General features: G+C 42.6%; 1 protein-coding gene across 8 annotated transcripts in view; it reads left to right on the forward strand.

Moving 5' to 3' along the window:
• CHD9 (chromodomain helicase DNA binding protein 9) overlaps positions 1–16,840 on the forward strand; it is a 226,055-nt gene that overhangs the window by 60,577 nt on the left and 148,638 nt on the right. For 3 of the 8 annotated variants that reach the window (XM_061387181.1, XM_061387191.1, XM_061387188.1), the window contains exon 1: positions 959–1,383. The exons of 1 other annotated variant lie outside the window; for it this stretch is intronic. The gene's annotated coding sequence lies outside the window, so the exon portion shown is untranslated. Of the gene's footprint in view, positions 1–389; positions 733–958; positions 1,384–1,406; positions 1,625–16,840 lie in introns of those variants that run through there. 4 more of the 8 variants (XM_061387187.1, XM_061387189.1, XM_061387184.1 and 1 more) reach the window with 3 other exon arrangements.

A 16,840-nucleotide genomic window follows, 5' to 3' on the forward strand; every position in this document is an offset into this window, starting at 1 on the left:
AGGGAAGCCCGACTGAACTTGTAACCTTCCGTTATTTTGTCTTCTCTCGTTCAAATATGGATGTTAAAGTTTTAATCCGGTATTAAAGCCAGCTCAGGACCTAAGAGACCCGTAGAATTTTTAGAATCGGAAGGCTTTTAGAAAATGTGTCCACCCTCTTCATTTCACAGAAGGGAAAACCGAGGCCTTGGGACACGTTATGATTTAATGTAGGTCACCCAGTTAATTAGTGACAGAGTAGGAACCCAGGTGTCCCCAGGCCTTCGTAAGCCAGTGGTTTTCTAGTACGCTCCCTAGTCTTGGACCAGTTCCTTCCCCTCTTTGGGGTGGGGGGTGGGGGTGGCGGGCGGGAGAGTCGGAGGAGGTTGTTCTTTCTTTCCCTTCAGAGCTGTGCAGTTTAGAACGCGGGCCTGATCATGGGGATGACGAGGTGTCAGCCCGGCTCTCCACCACTTGAGGTGCGCGCGCTCTCTCTAGATGGGGACATGGGGCTGGGTCTCTCCTTAGCCTGGCGCCCCTTTCGCGGTTGGTGCTTAGCACCTGGACTGAATCGCTGTATCATCGCGGCGACACTCTCCTGGCTCCCGATTTTACGGCACAAGCGTGTGCCACCGCCGTCTCAGACCGAAGGGAGAACCTGGGGTTCGAAATCACGACAGTGTCAAGAGGGAGGCTCCGGAAACCCTCCCGGTTCCTCGGAAGACCCCAGCCTGGCGGGGAAATGCCCAGCAAGTGAGTGACCTCGGCGCCGACCCCGCCGCCGGTCAGCTCGCGGCCGGGGTGTGCCTGCCGGGCCTGACGTGGCGGTGAGGCCGCGGGGAGGGGAGAGAACGCCGCGAGGGCGCGGCCTGACGTGGCGGCCGCGGCGGGGCGGCGAGGGGAGCCCGGGCCACTGCACTGCCCCGCGCTCCGGCCAGAGGGCGCCCGGCCCCAACACTTCCCCGCCCCGAGGCCGCCCAGAGCTCCCGGAGTAATCGCACCGGCGATTGGGTCGGCGGCGTGGCGGGGCCATGTTGGAGCCGGGCAGCGACCCCGCCTCCCGCCGCCCTCCACCCCAGGTCAGACCGGGTCGTGTGGGAAGGGGAGCGACAGAGGGGAAGCCTCCCTCCCCGGTCGCCCGGCGCGGCGGGAGCGGCGGCGGGAGCTGCCGCGGCCTCGGCCACCCCTCCGAACCCGGGCCAATCAGCGGCGCGGGCACAAATATGCAAATAGCGCGCCGGTGCTGCCGGAGTGCCGCTCGCAGGGGCTGGTGGGGTCGCGCTGGGGGAGTGAACTGGGCCAATCAGGCGGATGCGTGGCGGCGCGGGGGAGGCGGTGCCCCTTCACTCCTCCCTCCGCTCCCTCCCGGCCCCGCGCTGACAGGGGGGCCTGGCCGCGCCGCCGGTAAGTGCCGCCGCCACCCGTCGCTGCCACCCGCCGCCCCGGGCGTGGGGAGGAAGCCCCGGGGCGCCCCGGGGCAGCGGCCGCTGCTCAACTGGTGGGGAGAGGCGGGGGCGGGTTCTGTCATCCGGGTGGTCGCCTGAGGCCGCCCCCGCCCGGCCAGCCGCGCGTGTCAGTCTCGGTCGAAGCGCGGGGCGGCGGGGGCGCCTCAGTCATGGCGATGCCCGAGAGCCTGCGAGCGGCGGTGAGTACGTGCCGCCGCCGCCGCCACCGCCGCTCGGCCGGGGTGGGGGTTGGGGGGGATCGGGGCAGGCCGGGCCGCGTCGCGGCCGCCGAGGTGAGGGGCCGGCGCCCGGGGGCGGGCGGGCGCCCAGGGAGGCCTGGGAGGGGGCGCTGCCCGCACGTGCGGCCCAGCCCGCCCGCGGCCCGCCCCGCGCCTGTCATGGCTGCGGGCAGCTGCCCCCGCCTCCCAGCCCGCAGACCCCGGGGTCGGGACCGGGTCGCAGAGCCTGTTGCGTCGGATGGAGGTGAGGGCAGGGCGGGCAGGGCGTGGGTTGGCAGGACCCCCCCCCCTTCCCCTCCCCGCTTGAGGTCCGGGCCTCCCCGTCCGCTCGCTTTCCTCCCGAGGGTCGGGCTTCCCTCCATCCTGCAGCTTCTTCCCCCGCCCGCCTGCTTTCTCGCCTCCGTGACTCATGACAAGGCGTCCCGCGCGAGTGCTGGGTGCCCTCGAGCCCGGGACGCCCCCGGAGCTTTCCCAGGCCTGGGCGTCCGGGTTACGACCGCAGTGCTTCTCTATGATACCCCGCCCCGAGGACCTCTCCACGTCTGCAGCGGGGCCCCGACCCCACCAGCCCCTGTGTGTGTTGGGCCTCCGCCGTGACTGCTGCTTTCTTGGCATCTGGGTGTGGGACGTGATGGGTGGTTCCAGGGCTCTCTCGCGGAGATCCATCCCAAAGCCACGCACGACCCGGAAAGCCTGGGTGTCTGACTGGCCTGTAGCAGTCGCCAGCTCAGAGTGGTTTCTGTTTGTTCCTTTTTTGGTTTTGTTTTGCCCCCTCCCCCGCCCCTTTTCTTAAGGAAAATAAAACTTTTCAGAACAAAGTAGACGAGGTTTTTTTTCTTTTTCCCAATTGTGATTATTTACCAGTGTTACACAGTTACTTTCTTGGAAGACTAAGATTTGACTCTATAGTGACTTTTAGTCAATTTATGTGAAATACTCATAAGTACTTCAGAGCCCCTCCCCATTAAATAAAGTTTATCTTCATGAATGCAATCATTATCACAATTTAATTTCTTAGTTTTGCACTTCTCAGCTTATCCTTTTCTCTGATTTCTGACTCTAGTTTTATTTAAGCATCTATGATCTTGAACAGAATTTTTGTTATTATTTAGCCTAAACTCTGCATAATCGTACAGGTACTTAGAACCATTAGGTTTACAAATACTTGAATGTACCTAAGGGGAACTTGGAGAAGGAAATGGCAACCCACTCCAGTATCCTTGCCTGGAAAATCTCATGGACTGAGAACGGAGGAGCCTGGTGGGCTGCAGTCCATGGGATCACAAAGAGTTGGGCACGACTGAGTGACTAACAAGGGAAACTTAAGGGAGGATTCCTCTTTTCGGGACGGGGGTTGTTGGGTTTGGTTTTTGGTTTTTGCAATGCAAAAGGATGAATTTAGTGTTTCTTTTATGTTAGATATACAGAACTTGAATTTAAATGTGACTTTTTGCTAACAGGTAGCACAGAGCCTTCCATATGACCAATGTTTGATAAATACTATTTTTGGGTTTCCTGGGTGGCTCAGTTGTAAAGAATCTGCCTTCAATGCAGGAGACTCCAATTCCATCTCTGGGTCAAGAAGATCCCCTGGAGGAGGAAATGGCAACCCACTTCTGTATTCTTGCCTGGGAAATCCCATGGGAAGAGCCTGGCGGGCTACAGTCCATGGGGTCCCAAAAGAGTTGGACATGACCGAGCAACAAAACATTTTTTGTTAAATAATAAAATATTTTTTTATTAAACAACAAAATATTTACTAAATGAAAAATATCTATTGCTACCATGTAGCTTTCAAGATTTTTATGTTTATATTGCCTTGTTTAGTCACTAAGTGGTGCCTGACTTTTTTGTGACCCACATTGACTGTAGTTCGCCAGGTCCCTCTGTCCATGGGATTTCCCAGGCAAGAATACTGGAGTGGTTTGCCATTTGCTTCTACAGGGGATCTTCCTGACCCAGGGCTCAAACCTGCATCTCCTGCATTATCAGGCAGATTCTTTGCTGCTGTTGTTCTGTTGCTCAATTGTGTCTTATTCATTGTGACCCCATGGACTGCAGCACACCAAGCTTCCTTGTCATTCACTATCTCCTGGAGTTTGCTTAAACTCATGTCCACTGAGGCGGTGATGCCATCCAACCATCTCATCCTTTATTGCCCTCTTCTCCTCCTGCCCTCAATCTTTGCCAGCATCAGGATGTTTTCCAGTGAGTTGGCTCTTCACATCACGTGACCAGAGTATTGGACTTCAGCTTCAGCATCAGTCCTTCCAGTGAATATTCAGGGTTGATTTCCTTCAACCTGGTTTGATCTTGCTGTCTAAGGTGGATTCTTTACCATTGAGCTACCTGGGAAGTCCTTCACGTTAAATAGTTATGGTATACTCCAAAGTCTTGGCAGGTCTCAGTCCTTGGGGAGTTTCCTATAAAATCCACTTCATGTAATATAGACATAAAATGATCTCAGAAAGATCAAAGTAGTTGCCTCCCAGGCTTGCCTCTGGTATCTCTGTCATCCTTGAACAGTTTTAGGATAGTGGGTACTGTAGAGTTTAAAAACAAAAACCGTTGTGATTGATTAACTAGGAGAAAATGGTGTCCTAAGGATATTGGAAATAATATTAGGAAGAAAATATTGTGCTGGTGTAACCAGTAAAGCCTTCTTGTCTTGGACGGCGTGCTGATTGGAGAGACTCAGGACTTTGTCAGTTTACTAGCTGTATAGTTGTAGTCCAGTTAATTAAATGCTGTGAATCTTCATTTTCTCCCATTTAACAAATCTGTAATTCTAAATATCCCAAGATTTTTCTCTGAAATGCAAATTATTCTTGGATTTAAGTTTTCAAAAGGCAGAGGTTTTGAAAGAGATAGTGGTATATTGGTATTTCAGGTAAATTGGCCTTTCTGGGAAACATTTTTAGAATAACCTCAAGTGAGCAAGTATGAATAAAGGTAGGAAAGCAGTGTTCTCAATGGGAAAAGCCCACGACAAGAAAAGATTAATGAAATCATAGCCTTTTCAACTTGGAAATATCTTTAGATACTTCTAACTCCAGACCCTGTATCTAATATGACTGCATGCCTTCCATAAGGCACTGAACTAACTACACCTTGGTAGTTTACCTGTGGAAATAAGATAGACTCGAAGGAGAGGCTTGTGTAAATTTAGGATGGGGAACTGAAGTAGCATTACAGATTTAGAAGTAAAACCTATTGAAGCTTCTACCAATAGTAAAATGAAAATGTTGGATCAGTGATAGAAATGTAATACAAGAAAAAGTCAACTATTACACTTTGACAGCAAAGGGAAAAAAGTCTCAGGTCAAAGTCTAAAAAAGAAAAATGAATATGATTGAAATAATCTACTGGGGAAATTTCATCAGATGTTAGTATAATGAATAAAAAACATAGCAATGAGAATATAGAAACTTGAGGTGGTTGGTCAGAGTGAAAATGAATTATGAAAACTAATTATGAGAGTGTGTTGTCATAAATGTTTGAAAAACTCTAAAAGCCAAAGACTAATTAGAAGGGATTCATGGAGACTGAGATAGAGTGATTTTATTGTAACCTTTCATACGTTTTGTAGATGTGGTCTTAACATGATTAAGGTGTTTTAGCAAAATATACAGATTTAGCTTTTTTACACTTATCTACTTTGTAAATATAAGTTGCCACATTGCAGTTTTGTAACTGTCGTCTAATACTTTGTGTCTCTTTACTCCTTATTTGGGCTTCACTCCCATACATTCCACCTCTCTGAGTTTTACCAGTCTGTGAATACTCAAGTCAAATTCCACATTGTGTAAAATCATCTCTTATCATCGTAGCCCTTAAGGATTTCTCCTTCCCATGAAATCATAGGATTATTATTTGTCTTACTTTTTTGACATTGTGTAGTTTCCTGGCATTCCTTCTATTGTATTGCCTTTGAATTTGCAAGAATACTTTTTGCTCCTTTCTTTTAGAAGCAGTTGGAAAGTTGAAAAAGTGATGGTGAGAAACCCAAAGGAGGGGAAAGCCACTTTGAGCTGTAATTTGTTTCCTGGACTCCAGGTCATAAACATCCATCTGTCCATTAAGCAGATTTATTAAGTGGTCCTTTTATTTAGTAATTTATTATATGTACTATAATGTGACCTCTGCCTTTCTAGAATATACAGTCTAATAGTGGAAACACATAACGAATAAACAATAAACAAATGTCAAATTTCAACTTAGGATGAATACAGTAAGGAAAGAGAACAGAATGCTATGAGAGGGAAAAATGGAAAAGGTTTTAGTGTGTATGGTCAGAGAAGGCCTCTTAGGTGGTGCTGTGTAAGTCACGACGACAAGACTAAGAAGCCAGGCAGGAGAAGAGATTCCTGGAATGGAGAAAAATACATATGAAGGCGAGAAAACAATTCATACCTTGAAGAAATGAAAGAAGTTCAGGGTAGCAAGAACATAATGGAGGGAGACCATGCAGGATGAAAAGAGAGGCAGAAAGCAGATCATGCGCGGCCTTGCAGGGCACGTTAAAGACTTTTGGGTTTTACTAAGGACATTTCAGTCATTGAAGATTTTGAAGCAGAGGAGTAATATAATTTTTAAAATATAACTTTCGTTTAGATTGGAGCTAAAGGCAAGAGTGAAAGCAAAGACATTATGCTACTATCATCATTGAGGGAAAACAATGCTAACTGGAACTGGGGTAGCAGCTATAGAGATGAGGGAATGGAAAAGGTGATATGTGTATATGTATATATAAAATTTGATTTGCTAGAGACAAGGAGATGGGAATGATAGAGAAATTGACAACTTCATGGTGAACTGAATGTAAATGAAAGGTGTCAAAAATGACCTCCAGGTTCCTGGCTTGAGGAATTAGGTGGTGGTAAGATGTACTGAGAAGAAGATGAGGGAGAAAAAAGATTTGGTGAGAAAGCTTTGAATACTGTCCATACACAGGTGTCTTCAATGGTTTTATCTGAGTGGTAGATGCCTCAGTCAGGATAGCTTTAACTATGTGTATGACACCACACTATGACATGTTCATAGCTTGTGTTTTGAGAGAAAGGTGTAGACTTCCTATTTATGTTAGAAAAATTGGTAACTGAAATGACCTTTATAATAGTGTCCTTCAGTTTTTGAATGTTTGTGAATATCTTAATGTAGATTGGGCTTCCCTTGTGGCTCAGTAGGTAAAGAATCACCTGCAATGTGGGAGACCTGGGTTTGATCCCTGGGTTGGGAAGATCCCCTGGAGACAGAAAAGGCTACCCGCTCCAGTATTCTGGCCTGGAGAATTCCATGGACTGTATAGTCCATGGGGTCGCAAAGAATCAGACAAGACTGAGCAACTTTGACTTAATGTAGATTACATTGATACAGAGGTTTAAGGGAAAAAAAAAACTTGAGTGTAGTATTAGATGGGTTTATGTATTACTTGGGTGATGGTGTAGAATACAAGTCTTATAGTCTTGGTATCTTCAGGAAATCAGCAGTCTTTAAAGTTATTAGCTTGTAAGTAGCCTGATAGTAAACGTATCATTTTTAATGAGGCTTCTGGTGCTTATGAGTAAAAATTATACCTTAGGTTATTAGTAGCTATTGTTTATCAAATAGCTATAGATGTTGATATTTTTGTTATAATTTGGCATAATTAAGTGAAGTTAGCTAAATGAATTTAAGGTTTTTGTTTTATTTTTTTTTTTTTTTTGAGGGGAGTGGTTTGTGCTTTAAAACTTTTTTTAACCAGTAATTTTGAACGTTGTTATGGCCACCTCATGCAAAGAGTTGACTCATTGGAAAAGACCCTGATGCTGGGAGGGATTGGGGGCAGGAGGAGAAGGGACGACAGAGGATGAGATGGCTGGATGGCATCACCAACTCAATGGACATGAGTTTAAGTGAACTCCGGGAGTTGGTGGTGGACAGGGAGGCCTGGCGTGCTGCGATTCATGGGGTCGCAAAGAGTCGGACATGACTGAGAGACTGAACTGAGCTGAACTGATTGCTCCAAACAGACGGGATTTGAAATTTGAGGAGAGGGGTATTTATCTTTCTTGGCCATTGATTATGTCAGGTTAAGTTCCTGACTAAGCAGCAGCCCTCTATTGAAAATCGGGAATTTCCTGGTAGTCTGGTGGTTAGGATTTCTTACTTTCACTGCTGAAGGCTCTGGTTCAGTCCCTGGTTGGAGGCCTAAGATCCTGTAAGTCGTGTGGCACACCCCCCAAAAAAAGGATTATTGGAAATCAGTGGTTATTCACCTGAAAGATAAATGCTAATATATCTTACTAGGTTTTTTTGTTTTTATGAGAAGGAAAAGATGGTGAGGATAATGTTTAGGTTTCATATATTTTGCATAAAATGTTTTGTCTTAAAATTTTGTGCTTTACTACAGTTTGGGTAAATTAAAAAATTTTTTCATCGAATTAGCTGACTCGAATTCAGTATGTTTCTGCATTCTCTCAGTTATTTTGAAAGAGTTGCAGTAATTTTATGGGGGCAGAAACTGAAGTACAAGAGGTTAACAAGCATATAGGTATTTGGAAAATGGAGTTAGTGTAGAATTTATTTTCAATATTTGTTTTTGAGTAGAAGGATAGAAAACAAGATGATTTTATTTGTACATTTACGTTTTTGCTAAAGTAGGAGATATTTGCTCTTGCCTAAAATTAGAAGGGAAGCAGGTAATTGCAGAGGGTGATTAAAGATCCTCCAGAGGCGGAACATGTAAGTCCCTTTGAAAGGCTGGATGGAATGGTGACTATTAAGAGTTGAAAGATTAATCTTTGGGAAGGAGTCATACTTCCTCTTTTGAAAAGAGTGTAGTAGAAGAAAAAAGGAATAGATTCAAAAACAGATACATGCTTTGGAAAAGATGATTGGTGAATTTCAACTGAAAAACCTCAGAAAACTAAGAGGCAGAATTGTTTGGGGTGAAAATGGGGAAGTTAGGATTGCAGAATTGGGAGAAAAACAAAAAAAACTGCAAAGAGATAGCCTCAAAGCCTGGAAAAGTGAATTTAAACGTTAAGCAAAAGCAGGGACTGCATTGAAGGCAAATGTTAGGTTCCAGGCATGTAATAATTGTTAGGAATATTATAAATATTGAAATTGTTAGTTGAAATGGACTGAGGCAAGGAGGTAAAATTACAGTGGTGATGTTAATAAAGTATGGTGGGTTGAGTGAGTGTAAAAGGACCCAGGGGTATTGAAAATGATGAGAGGACAGCATTGGAGATAATTAGTGAAAGAGTTTGAGGAGGTCTAGAGAAGCCTAACAGTCTTCGGAAGGTTTGGAGGACTATAGGTTCTTGGGAAGTCAGGAAAGAGATAAGAGGTATGAGAGGGAAGTCAAAGTTGCTCAGTTGTGTCCAGCTCTTTGCCATCCCACAGACTGTAGCCCGCCAGGCTCCTCTGTCCAGGGAATTCTCCAGGCCAGAATACTGGAGTGGGTAGAGGTTCCCTTCTCCAGGGGATATTCCCAACCCAGGGATCGAACCCAGGTCTTCCACATTGCAGGCAAATTGTTTACAGTCAGAGCAAGCTACATTTGTTAAACACTTACTGTATTTTAAGAACTTTGAATGTGTTTCTAAACTGTGCATCAACTTTGCAAGTTAAATGGTGATAATCAGCCTGAGTCTCAGTTTTTAGTGTATTTCGAATTTTGGAAAATTCTGCATTTAAATCAGTTTCCTGTTTTTAATGTTAATAGTATAGACACACACACTTAATTTGGTTATGAGTAAGACTAATATTCAGGACCACTTAATTAAACAGCTTAACCTGACTCAGTAGCAAATAGGAAACTTTTAATCTTTCTTCAATATCAGCCTCAAATTAATTTTCCCAGTTAGCTTTTACTAAGAGTAGAGATGAGATTATATTTTTAAAGATTTTCTTTCTGTGAGATGTAAACCAACACTAAATTAAGTATGAATACCTACAGAGTAAGTAATTGAATTTAGTAAGTGGTGATCTACAGACCAGAGATGTTAATATAAGCATTACCTGAGTGCTGTTTAGATTAGTAGTTGGAGTTCTTTTAAACCAAGGAATGCTTTGTTTTTAAAAGATCCTACTTGAAAGCTTAATCTGTAAAATAAAAGAATATGCAGGGCGAAATTTTACAGGGGAAGAAATGGGGGAAGGGGTAGTCTAAAGCCTTTCCTTCCTTTGGCTAAGTGTTATCCAGTAATCTAGAGAGAGCACAGTTTGAAAACAGCATTTACAGAGTGCTTTTTGTGGGTTATTTATTACAGTTCTAGGAGATCGGTATGAGTATATTACGCTCCCCATTTGCAGATGAAGAAACTGAGCTTGAAAATGATTAAGTGACTCGTTTAAGATTACATAGCCCTACTCCAGTATTCTGCACTGGGAAACCCCACGGACAGAGGAGCCTGGTGGGCTATAGTCCGTGTGGTCGCAGAGTCTGACACGACTGAGCAACTGAATACACACACACACAACAGGTGATAAAGCTGACCAGTCTCTTTTCAAAGCCCTTACTTTTACTTGCTGTGTTATAGGGTCCTTGTAGAATAACTTACCAATGAAAGCAGAATGCTTTGTGGGATACTTGGGCATTAAGCTTCAGTTGGATCACTGAAGGCATTCTCATGTACGCGACTGTGTGTGTGTGTGTGTGTGTGTGTAGGGTAAATGTATATAACCTAAAATTTACTATTTTAACCATTTTTAAGTGCAGTCCAGTGGAGGCATACTTCAGGTCATAAAAATGATATATTTTTGCTTAAAAGAATGCTTTTGAATCTCAATTTTTGGTGCAGCTATTAGAATTGAGAGGTTTTGTTTTGTTCAACATTATGACATTGAATTCTTGAAAACATTTGAGGATTTACTATGTGGCAGGAATTACACTAGATGTTCAGGATAAAGATGAGTAAGGACCATTCTCTGCACACCTCTTATTTTGTAGGGAAGACAGACAAGTAGACCAAGAATGATAATGCAGTGTGTGAAGTGTGGAATCCAAAAATTGAATGCTTGGGACTTGCCTGGCAGTCCAGTGGTTAAGATTCTGGGGACACAGGTTCGATCCCTGGTTGGGGATCGAACTAAGATTCCCACATGCCACATGGCATGCCTCCCCCACTCAAACTCAAAACAAACCAGCCCTAAAATGAATGCTTAACCTTTCTAGAGGGCTGTGTGTGTGTGTGTGTGTGTGTATGTACACCATGTATTAGCTTCCTAGAGATTGTAGAACTTGAATTTAATATCAGAGCATTATCAGCTGAAGGAACAGGGGTGGTGGGAAGTGATATAGGTGAAGAGAACTTCCTGTGTGTATTAATGGAGATGTGAGAAAATTTGATGAATTCAAGCAGCATTTCAATGTGGTTAAGTCATGGACTGTTGTTTAGTTGCTAAGTCAGGTGCGACTCTCTTGCCATGCCATGGACTGTAGCCCGTCAGGCTCCTCTGTCCATGGGATTTCCCAGGCAAGAATACTGAAGTGGGTTGCCATTTCCTTCTCTAGGGGATCTTCCCAACCTAGGGATTGAACCCACATCTCCTGTTATTGTAGGTGGATTCTTTACCACTGAGCCCCTGGGAAGCCCCAGGCATGGATTACCTATGGGGAAATAGAAGCAAAAACGGGTGGAGAGGCAGGGATATCTTCAGCAAAGGAATGTAAAGTGAGGTTGCTCAGTTGTGTCCGACTCTTTGCAATCCCATGGACTGTAGCCTACCACGCTTCTCCGTCCATGGGATTTTCCAGGCAAGAGCACTGGAGTGGGTTGCCATTTCCTTCTCCAGAGGATCTTCCCAACCCAGGAATCGAACCCCAGTCTCCCACATTGTAAGCAGACGCTTTACCATCTGAGCCACCAGGGAAGTGCAAAGGAATGTAATGAACAAGCAAATATATTGGGAGATGAGTTTAGGCATATAATGATACTATTGGCTGGTATAAATACTTTTTTTAAATGAGTTGGAAACTAGGTACAATCAGATGCAACAGGCTCTTACTAATTTTTCCTCTAGTTAACATAGAATCTTGATATATGTTCCTAGTTCTGCAGATCAGTGAGAAGAAAATACATATTTATTGAGCAGTTACTATATTTTAGACTTCCTTCTTCTGAACACTGCGACAACCCTGCAGTGTGGAAGGTTAGGTGAGGAAAATGAATTCCAAAGAACCATTGAAGGTTATAAAACTTAGAAATGGCAGTTAGAATTTGAACTCATGACTGATCTTCTTCAACTATGCTATGGCCGATCAGTATTTGCCAGAGACTTTTCTTATTGAGTAGTAATCTAATTTATTTTATAACTAATTAGCTGGATGGATACCTAATGCAGTTAATCTGAAACATACCAAGTATACAGGGAACAGAGGTAAGGATGGTCTTTAAAAGAGTTGTATAAACAAATGTAGTAGAGATTGGAATACATGACTTGTACAACTTCTTATGTGGGCTTCTGTGATGATTTAGTGTGTTGTACGTTAATCAGATCAGATCAGATCAGTCACTCAGTTGTGTCCGACTCTTTTCGACCCCATGAATTGCAGCACACCAGGCCTCCCTGTCCATCACCAACTCCCGGAGTTCACTGAGACTCACGTCCATCGAGTCAGTGATGCCATCCAGCCATCTCATCCTCTGTCGTCCCCTTCTCCTCCTGCCCCCGATCCCTCCCAGCATCAGAGTCTTTTCCAATGAGTCAACTCTTCGCATGAGGTGGCCAAAGTACTGGAGTTTCAGCTTTAGCATCATTCTTTCCAAAGAAATCCCAGGGCTGATCTCCTTGTACATTAATAAAACAACCTAAATTGTCTTGTCTACTGGGGAAATTTTTGAAGGATATTCTTCTGTATAACTATTAACAAGTTAGTTTATCTTTCTGTTGTAGTTTTTGCTAGTATTGATATTGTTATGTAATAGGGTCAAATTAGCCTGAAAATCTTTTTCAGTGAGGACAGTGTTGTTCATGCAAATAGTGGAAGGTTAGAACAATCTTCTGTAGCATAATTTCTTTTTTAGAATTTGAGTATAGAACATTATGGGTGATATCTTCACAGGAAAAAAAGTAAGTTTTTTAAAAGTTAAGAGGTATTTTGGGGGCTTCCCAATACTGGTGGCTCAATAGTAAAGAATCCACCTGCAATGCGGGTTTGACCCCTAACCTGGGAAGATCCCACGTGCGGTAGAGCAACCTAGCCCATGCGCCATAACTACTGACCCTGTGCTCTGAAGCCTGGGAGCTGCAGCTTATGAAGCCCACATTCCAGGTCTGCTGAAGCCTGTGCTCCTCAACAAGAGAAGCCACCACAGTGAGAAGCCCACATACTGCAACTGGAGCGTGGCCCTACTTACCGCAACTAGAGAAAAGCCCAAGCAGGAGCAAAGATCCAGCACAGCGAACAAGCAAATAAATAAAATTATATTAAAAAAATGTTTTTAAGTAAGCTAAGTTTCATAAATGTTTATTGGGTTGGCCTAAAAGTTTGTTTTTTCCACAAGGTAGTATGGAATAACTTGAACAAACTTGGCCAACCTAAATATTTTAGAATATAGAGCCCACTACTTTTTATCTTCCTAGTGTTTATTCCGTAAAGAAGATTTTAAGCTTTTTTCCCTGATATCTCTAGTTTGGTTAGGGTAGGTGTTTGTGTGAGTAGAAATTTAACCAAGTGTACAGTGTTGATTAAGGACACCTTCATAAGCATTTAGTCCAAGCCTGTTATTGACAAGGAAACTGGGGGGGGCAGATGGTAGTTAAATATGCTGTCACACGTTTAAGTAGTTCCAGGAATTAGAATTTTGGTCTCTACACTATACAGGAGAAAACAAATAATACTAATAGGTTTTAGTTTATAGTGTTATGTAAGGACATTTTTCTTTTGAATCCTTTTAGTTTACTTGGAAAGTTTCTGTTCAGGCTTATAAGGCACTACCAGTAAATTAAGCAGAGACAAAGTTGATGTTCATCAGTTTCACAGTATAATATTTTGGTTAGCCCTGAGCAGGTTAGGTCTGATAATTGGGTCATAGTTTGGGGTTTGGTATCCTGATGTCTTTTACTCTACTAACCATAAAATAGTTAAGTGTACTACACAGGTTAGATTCTATAGCATATCATGCTTCTTATTCACAAAGACTTAGAAAAATTTTTAATGAACCATCAGTTCAGTTTAGTTGCTCCGTTGTGTCCATCTCTTCACTACCCCATGGACTCTGGCATGAACCGTAATATATATAAAATTTATATATACCATAATATACATAAAATGGAATATTGTTCAGCCTTAAAAAGGAAAGACATTCTGACATGTGCTACAACATGGATGAACCTTGAATACATTATGCTAAGTGAAATAAGCCTTTTACACACATATACACAAATACTGTATGATTCTACTTATATGAGATATCTAATGTAGTCAAATTCATTACAAACAGACATTAAAATGATGTTGCCAGGGGACTGGGATTGGAGGAAGGGGAATAGTGAGTTGTTTAAATAGAAAAGATTTCAAATTTGCCAGGGGAAAAAATTCTGAAGATTGGTTGCACAAAAATCAATATGTTTAAAACTACTGAACTCTACACTTAAAAATGGTCAAGATGGTAAATTTTATGTTTTACAACAATTAAAACTTTAAAATATTTTGTGTTTTGCAGATTAAAAACATTAATTTTTTGAAAAGATACGTGCACCCTTGTGTAAATTGCAGCATTATTTATAATAGCCAAGATATGGAAACAACCCACATGCCCATCAAATAGATGAATAGATTAAAAAGATGTGGTATATATATAGAAAAAAGAATACAGTCTTGCCATTTGTAACAACATGTATAGGCCTGGATGATATTATGCTATGTGAAAGAAGAGACAAATACTATATGCTTTTACTTGCATGTGGAATCTAACAAAACAAGTCATAACAAAAGAGAAACTGGAGTTGTAGATACAGAGAACAAACAGGTGGTTGCCAAAGGAAAGATGGTGGCGGGGGGGAGGAAAGAAAGAGGTGAGGGAGATTGAAAGGTACAAACTTTCAGTTGCAAAATAAACGTCACTGGTATGAAGTGTACAGTTTGGGGAATACCGTTAACCAAGTAATCTCTTTGGTGATGTCATAACTAGTCTTAACATGGTGGTTTTTTGAAATATATAGAAAGAGACTATGTTGTGTAACAGGAACTAACATAGTGAAGGTGAATTATACTTTAAAAACACACAAACAAACTGGGAAACAGATCAGATTTATGATTACCAGAGGCAGGAGTAGGGGCTGGAGGGAGGGGAATTGGATGAAGGCCATCAAAAGGTACATGATAAGGTAATTAACACTTCTGTTTGTTGTCATATATGAAAGTTGTTAAATGCTAAGAGTTCTCATCACAAATTTTTTTCTGTTTCTTCAATTGTGTATCTATGTGAGATGATGAGTTGGAGAAGGCAATGGCACCCCACTCCAGTACTCTTGCCTGGAAAATCCCATGGACAGAGGAGCCTGGTAGGCTGCAGTCCATGAGGTTGCTAAGAGTCGGACACGACTGAGCGACTTCACTTTCACTTTTCACTTTCATGCACTGGAGAAGGAAATGGCAATCCACTCCAGTGCTCTTGCCTGGAGAATCCCAGGGATGGGGGAGCCTGGTGGGCTGCCGTCTATGGGGTCACACAGAGTCGGACACGACTGAAGTGACTTAGCAGCAGCAGCAGCAGCAGAGATGATGAGTGATCTCTAAACTTAATGTAATAACCATTCATGATGTGTATCAGAGCATTTTGCTGTACACCTTCAACTTACACAGTGCTGTATGTTAAGTACATCTCAATAAAACTGGAAGAAAAAAATTAAAAATAGTTTTAAATAGGCCATAAGCTCATTGTCCAGATAACCACTAATCCCATTTTTTAGAAAGTTTCATGTAAGATTTTTAAAAAGGACAAAAACAGTTTCTGCTTTACATTGCATTCGTTTTCCCCTCACCCAGATAGTTTTATGTGCATATTCCATGGATAAGTATTTTTTGATTGCTTATTGTAAGATAAAGATAGATTTCTGACCTCTTAGATAACGTACGTTTTCTGGAGAAATGTAAGCTTTAAACAAGATAAATATGAAAAACGTATAGCTAATACTAAGGTGAATAAAGGGAGGGGCAGAGATATGAAGGGTTGGAGGAGAGTGACATTTTAGATAGATTGGTCAGGAATGACCTTACCAAGAAAGTTATTTTGAAAAAAGCATTTACAAAAAATGAGGGGAGAATGTACTCAGCAAGTGCAAAGGCCCTGAGGAAGGAGCATGCTTGGCTTTTGTGTGTGTGTGTGTGATGGGGGATTATCGTATATGTTACATAAAAACATAAAATAGACCCTTTTAGACATTGTATATTCAATTCGGTGGCATTTCCATTCACAGTGTTCTGCAACCATCAGCACTATTTCCAGTTTTTCATTTTTCATCACCACAAAGAGAGACTCTATTCATTAAGAAATAGTTCCCTACTTTCAACCCCTCTTACCAGCCCCTGGTAACCTCTGATATTTCTGTTTCTTTGAATTTGCCTATTCTAGATATTTCATATAAGGAATCATACTGCGTTTTTCCTTCTCTGTCTGCCTTTTATACTGGGCACAGTGTTTATAGGTTCACCCTTGTTTGCAGGTATCAGAATTTCATCCCTTTTTTGTGGTTGAATAGTACTCCATTTTACCAGATTTTGTTTATCAGTTGATGGCGTTTGGAGTTTTTTTCGACTTCTGGCTATTATGAAGAATGCTGCTATTGACATTGCTTTATAAATATCTGTTTGAGTCCTTGTTCTTAATTCTTTTGAATGTATATTGTATACCTAGGCATAGAAATTCTGGGTTATATGGTAATTCTGTGTTTACCTGAGGAACTGCCATACTCTTTGCCTCAGTGGCTGTACCATTTTACATTCCTACGAGCAATGTAGGAGGGCCTCAGTTTCTCCATTCTCCTCAACACTTGTTCTCTTATTTTATTTTATAGCATCTCTAGTAGGTATGAAATGATACCTCTTTGTGATTTTGATTTGCATTTCCTTAATGACTGATGTTTAATATCTTTTCATATGTTTATTGGCCATTCCTTTAAGTTGAGTTGTCTTTATAGTATTGATATTTAGTTGTAGGAATTCTTTGTAGAGTATTGAAACTT

The sequence above is a fragment of the Bos javanicus genome, chromosome 18 (genome assembly GCF_032452875.1).
Source record: "Bos javanicus breed banteng chromosome 18, ARS-OSU_banteng_1.0, whole genome shotgun sequence".
NCBI classification, from domain to species: domain Eukaryota; kingdom Metazoa; phylum Chordata; class Mammalia; order Artiodactyla; family Bovidae; genus Bos; species Bos javanicus.